This window comes from Uranotaenia lowii, chromosome 2, assembly GCF_029784155.1.
Source record: "Uranotaenia lowii strain MFRU-FL chromosome 2, ASM2978415v1, whole genome shotgun sequence".
NCBI lineage: Eukaryota > Metazoa > Arthropoda > Insecta > Diptera > Culicidae > Uranotaenia > Uranotaenia lowii.
This window is the reverse complement of record NC_073692.1, coordinates 79608831-79615879: the sequence shown is the minus strand read 5'-3', so window position 1 is coordinate 79615879 and position 7049 is coordinate 79608831.

Below are 7049 nucleotides of genomic sequence, written 5' to 3'. Positions count from 1 at the left end.
TCATCTGTCAATTGACGTAAACAATAGTCTTATTTGCCGTTGGTGGTGTTCGTGGTTGTTTCACCATCGTTTTTCAGTTTTGGGAAAATCATCCTCAAAAACGACCATGTGTATCGACAAGCCGACCGTTTTTTTTTGTATCGAGAGTATTTGAGTGTAATCTGTACAAGCGCAAGTTGCGACAGACTACGGGCAATCGCTCGAAGCAGCGCTGTGGGTAGAGGGCGAGCTTAACGAAGTCCCTCTCTAGGACTGTAGCAATACCATTAAAACAACCATCAACAGTGCTGCGGAGAACGTCATCGGTCATGTGGAACAAACTCGATGGAACGATTGGCTCGACGGTGTATGAGGGTGATGGACGAAGACAATGCCGCGCGGGTGGCAGTAGTAGGCACCAGTCGAAATGTGAAAAATCACCAACAGCGGAAGAGGCAGCGAGTCCGAATTTTCCAGGAGAAAAAGCACCGCCTGGATGAAGAGGAGCTCAAGCAGCTGGAGCAGCTGCATCGTTCTTAAGAATCACGAAAGTTCTATTAGAAACTTAACGCATCCCGCAAAGACTTCGTGCCGCAATCCGAAATGTGCCGTTATAATAACGGGGGCATCCTAACGGACAATCGTGAGGTGATCATAAGGTGGAAGTAGCACTTCGATGAACACCTGAAAGGTACACATGCAGGAGATAACGACGGTGGGGAAGTTATATCACCGACGTAGCCAACGTCGTAGAGGAGCCACTCCCAACGATGAGTGAAGTTAAGGAAGCCATTCGCCGGCTGGAAAGGATGACATCGCAGCTGAACTCATGGCTACACCGGTTGATAGTCCGGATCTGGGACACAGAACAGCTACCGGAGGAGTCGAAGGAGGGGGTGCCCTGGGTAGAAGGGTGACAAATTGGACTAAGAAAACTACCGAGCGATTACTGTGCTAAATGTCGCCAAAAAGTGCTGTCCCGAATCCTACTCCGCTGCCATCATCAGGCCGGCTTCATGCATCAGGCCGGCCTTCTGGAGGGACGACCAACATTACGGCAAATTCTCCAAAAATGCCATGAACACCAAGTCCCTACGAATCATCTATTCATCGACTTCAAAGCCGCATACGACACGATCGACCGTGATTAACTACGGGAAATCATGGACGAGAACACGAGAACGACTTTTCCGGGAAGCAGACCAGACTGATCAAGGCGACGATTGAAGGAACGTAGTGCTGTGTGCGGATTTCGGGAGAATTGTCGAGTCCATTCGAATCGCGCAGGGGAGCTTCGACAAGGCGATGACCTATCCTGCATGATGTTCAACGTGGCGCTAGAAAGGGTTATTCGACGAGCGGTGAGCGAAATGCGGGGCACGATTTTCAACAAATCCAGTCAACTTATATGCGGCGGTGGAGGGGATCTGTCGCAAACTGAAACGAGTGACGAGTGTGAAGAACAATCTTTGGTGGCGAGCAGGAGAACGGAGTGTGGACGCGAAGAATGAATCACGAGCTCGCGCGACTCTACGGTGAACCCAGTATCCAGAAGGTGGCGAATTCTGGACGGATACGCTGGGCAGGACATGTTGCGAGAATGCCGGACGACTGTCTTGCAAAGCAGCTGTTTGCTACGAATCCGGTAGGAACAAGACGATCAGAGGCGCAACGAGCAAAGTGGTTAGACCAAGTGGAGCGTGATCTGGCGAATGTGGGATGTCCGAGAAATTGGAGAACGGTTGCCATGGACCGAGTGAAAGTTAGGAATTATGTTCGACAAGTTATGTTATAGGACGGAATACTATCAAAATTAAAATATAAATAAATAAACTGTACACTCTTAGCAAGTGTACGTACGAAATGTCAAAAATAACTCTGTAGAGTTGTTTCTGACATTTCCTAAAAAGTAAAAGTTAAATCTGCAGTCTACATGGACATTTTGGAAAATCAGGTGCTTCAGTGGACGCGGGTAAACTTCTGTAAATTGCTTTCGCCGAAAGATCTTTAGCCTCCGAGCCGGCCGAACCACCATGACTATTTGATAAGGACGTGTGGACTTCCTTATCATAAAAAACAGCTTCATTCGCTGCAAAGACCTGAAATATTTCCTTCATTCAATAAATAAGAGAAAATGATTTACTTATTGACGGGTATGCATTCAAGATACTCCGGATTTATTCAGTCAAGCCAGGATTTCAAAGTAAAGTGGACAAATAAAACAAATTAAGGTGTAAATTAAGCCCAAATTTTCTGTGCTTGTTTTATGTGATACAACCCCATCTGTGCTTTTTTTTATCCGAATTGATATTTTTAGTTCCAAAAGTGATTTTAACGCTGCTGACGTTTATCAATTAAAAAATATAAATTTTGGGGGTTTTGGTCACTCAAAAGTTTTTTTTCGAATTATCATCAAATTCTGCAAAGATTTGTCCGGAATTAATGTTGAAAATTTTGAAATCAAATGCCCAGATAATGCCAGTTATTTAAAAGCTAGGTCAGCCAAAAAATGCGTGAAAAACCTTTGTAATGCTTATTTTACGGTAGAGGGTATAGGGGTTAAAAGATAAACTTTCACGTAAAGTCAATTCAACACTGTTTGGCATAGTATATTAGCCTTACTTAAACCAAAACTGCAAGAAACCACGTTATCTTGCAGCGGTTTCATCACCACTATCCAAATTAATATTACTCAACTTTCAGCAGGGATTCTTCGCCGGCAAGCTCATATTTGGCCTATAAATAACAATTTCTGCGAAATTACTAGTTTTGCACCATCGTCATTTACTAAAGTTGTATGTAATGCAGTCTGCAGCTACTCATGCCCACCCAATCTCATTTATTCCTTCCGTTAAAAGTCATCCCATTCTGGTTTTTCCATGTTCTGTCTCTGTCGCCGGCTCTATCTATTTCTCTCTCACTGACCTTTCACCATTGCTCGCCAGCTGCCCGGGCTAGCAGCAAGATTGTTTTGTTTATTAAAAAGATAAACTCTATAAAGTATAATTATTATAATTTGAAATTATATTTAAGTTTCCCTCGCTCATTCTCACCGGTCGCACGTGGCTATCGGAAACCGGCGTTGTCCTCCCAGCTATGGCATTCGGATGCTGTTTTGAGTTTGCAAATTTTCCGTTTTGCTTCCCGGAAGAGGAGGCAAATGAAGAAAAAACGACATGAAATAAAACGTTGAGCCGCATCAGCTAGATGTGTTTGGGCTGCAATTGGCCTGGGTGGCGGAAATGGAAATAATGCGAAATCTGCAGTCATAACTAAGTTTAATTCAGAGGAAAAAGAGCGCGGGATCAAAGGTTATTCGAGAAGCTCGGCCATACTTAGTGCTAGGCACTATAGAAATTATTTGGAGAATATTTCAATGAAGGTAGAATTTGATGGAAAATTTTAATTTCGGCAATTTTGCTGCCCGAAGCCAACATGTTTATGTTAAGCTTAACACTAGAAAGATCCGCTTTTTCCATATTACGTTTTGTTTTTTTTTGCAACTAGGGGAAAGGTTTTCTAAATGGATCTATCGGGTTAAATGACCCTACGGCCGTTTGACGAAATGGCTGACAAAACATCATATCTAATCAATGCATTTTGAGGGTAAAACGCTTTGAACATAAGGCCATGAATAAACCAACATAAACTGTTTGTAAAATGCCGCTATCCTAAAATAACAGGTTGAATAGAATAAATATATGGTTTTTATCATTAAAACTTCGAATTTAAGCTCTAACTAACACCTTTAGAGAGAATTGAAGATCTCAAAACATATTTGATAAAGTTTCTCTTATGGATGAATTGCCTCCATAATATGGCAACCCAAACTTTTGTTTTATTCTATAAAAATATAAAAGAAATAGATTTTTATAAATCTTCAGCTTTGTCATATGAAAGTTATCAGTTTCTAGCATATCCAATGAGATTATACGGAAATATCGCCAAAAAATAGCTAAATAGCTTTGCCTAAAACATAAATAGGCGCATTTAGCCCGCACGGTTTGAGGTTCGGCAATTTTGACAGTTAAAATAAAATCGATTTCTCAAAAACTGAAAGAGATTTCAACATAAAAATTACTCCAATGTATAGAAAACAGATGTCTGCTCGTGTGTATATAATTTTTGTAAACATATTCGATGAAATATTTAATTAAATCAGTATTCTGCTTAATAGGCCCATATAGCCCGCTCCTCCCCTACGTTGCACCAACGGCGAGGAGCTTATTTGAACTGAACGGAGAGCTGTTTGTAGAATTTTGTGGCAACAACAACATGGTGATCGGTGGATCGCTCTTCCCACATCGACCAGCACATAAGGTCACTTGGGTATCCCGAGATGGCCGAACAGAAAATCAAATTGACCACATCTGCATCAGCCGAAAATGGAGAAGGAGCCTTCTTGATGTCCGCAACAAACGAAGCGCAGACATTGCATCTGACCATCACCTCGTCCTTGGTGAAATAAGACTGAGAGTTGCGCGTGTCCAACGGCGCGAGGAGCAAGTCGGGTGTCGATACGACGTCCGCCGCCGGTTGGAGAGTCTAGAGGTGAAAAGGGCATACGTTGAACAGCTAGAATCCCGAGCCTCGGAATTGCCGACAGAAAAAAAAGCGAAAGTCGGAATTGAGCAGGCATGTACCGGGTCAGCCAAAGCAGCCGCCCGCTTACGATATGCGGAGCTGGAAAAGGCAGTTAAACGAGCTTGTAGACGAGACAAGAGAGCCTGGACAAACTCCCTAGCCAAAGAGGGAGAAAGAGCCGCCGCCAATGGAGATATCCGATTACTTTATGACATCTCTCGCCGCCTCAGTGGTGCAAGGACTAATGCAAGAATGCCGCTAAAACACCGAGCAGGTCAGTTATTGACCGATCGAACAGATCAGCTCAAACGATGGACTGAGCACTTCGAACAACTCTTCCGAGTCACGAATAGCGATGGCCAACAGAACCCGCAGCTCGAAGCGCCAACAGTAAGCCGCATAAATGGCGTCAACTCGGAAGCGCCCTCGCTGGCTGAAATAGAAGCGGCCATCAAAAACATGAAATCCAACAAAGCACCTGGGATCGATTGCATCCCTGCTGAAATGCTGTAAGCCGACCCTGCCCTGTCAGCACAAATGTTGCACCGTCTATTCGCTGACATATGAGATACTGCAACATTCCCGGCCGACTAGATGCAGGGTATCCTCGTAAAAGTCCCAAAGAAAGGAGATCTGACAGAGTGCGGTAACTGGCGAGGCATAACGTTGATCTGTACAACCCTCAAAGTACTCTGCAAAGTGATCCTGAACAGGATCCAGCAGAAAATCGACGCTACACTCCGACGGCAACAAGCTGGATTCCGATCCGGACGATCATGTGTGGACCACATCACAACGCTACGAATCATACTGGAACAAATCAACGAATTCCAGGACTCTCTTCTGCTAGTGTTCGTTGATTTCGAAAAAGCATTTGACCGACTTATTCATGAAAACATCTGGGCGGCTCTAAGGCGAAGAGGAGTACCAGAGAAACTAGTCCATCTCATCGAAGCACAATACGAGGCATTTTTGTGCAAGGTCATGCACGACGGTGTCTTGTCCGATCCAATCCCGGTAACTGCTGGAGTGAGACAAGGATGTATCTTATCACCGCTACTTTTTATAATCGCAATGGACGAGATTATGACTGGATCGATTGACTGTGCACCGAACCGAGGATTGCCGTGAAATCCTTTAACAACGGAGCAACTGAACGACCTTGACCTGGCTGACAATATTGTTTTGCTCGCCCAAACACAACCGGACATGCAAAGCAAACTCGACGACCTCACCGAAAGTTCCAAGGCAGCAGGTCTCAAAGTTAATGTCGGAAAGACCAAGTCGATGGAGATCAACACAGGAAATCCCTCCAGTTTCATGGTAGCTGGACAACAAGTTGAGAAAGTGGAGTGCTTCCAGTATCTTGGCAGCCAGATAACGCCTGATGGTGGTACCAGGAAAGACATCGAAACCCGGATCAGAAAGGCCCGTTTCGCATTTGCGAGTCTCCGAAACATCTGGCGAATACGCCAGATTTCTCTACGAACGAAAATCCGAATCTTCAACTCAAACGTCAAATCCGTATTGCTGTACGGGTGCGAAACTTGGTGCACATATGCGGTAATGACGCAAAAACTGCAAGTATTTGTAAACCGCTGCCTGCGGAATATCATGCGCGCTTGGTGGCCTGGCAACTGGATCTCGGCCGCTAGAAATCGAGATTCGGGAACGTAAGTGGAGATGGATTGGGCACACGCTGCGAAAAGATGAAAACGAGATTTGCAGAGAGGCTCTAGATTGGAATCCAGAAGGTCATCGAAGAAGAGGCAGACCCAGAAACTCGTGGCGGCGAAGCCTAGCCGCTGAAATCCGAACTGTCGACGAGAATCTTGACTGGGACCAGATGAAGACGCTGGCCCCGGATTGTCAACAGTGGAGGTCTTTTACCACGGCCCTATGCACCGGAGAATCGGCGTGGGATCATTAAGTAAGTAAGTAAGTCCGTACAAGGTGCATTGAGATGTTGAGCAAGGTTGTGGAAATCTCAGATTTAAAAAAAATATTCAAAAATTACAGTTAACGTTCTTGATTCAGGATTTCATGGATTTTAAGGATTTCATTTAGATACCACTCCATAGGATAGGATCTCTAAAGCTGATCTAATTTAGTTAATGTGTTTTCAAGTAAATTGACTGTAATTTTTCTCTAGGAAATATATGAACATAGTCGTCCCAGACTTGTTCAGTCAAACCACAGTTATTGCTTTTGTTATCAGTCAATGATTTTTCTTTCTCGGGATTACGAGCAGAGAGAGATTTGTTTTTCTCTTTCGTTCAATTATAAAATTGTTTTATTTATCGTGACTCAAAACAAGTCTGTTCAATGCTTCAAACAGATAAGTTTGAATTCTATTGCATCAAGTTATTCCCTACAATTATGTTTTGCGAAATAAAAATATTTCACTTTTTCTTTAAAAATACTTCTTGAAACGCTTGAAAAAGTCAACCATCTGAATATTGACTGTTCCGATAATTATAAATACA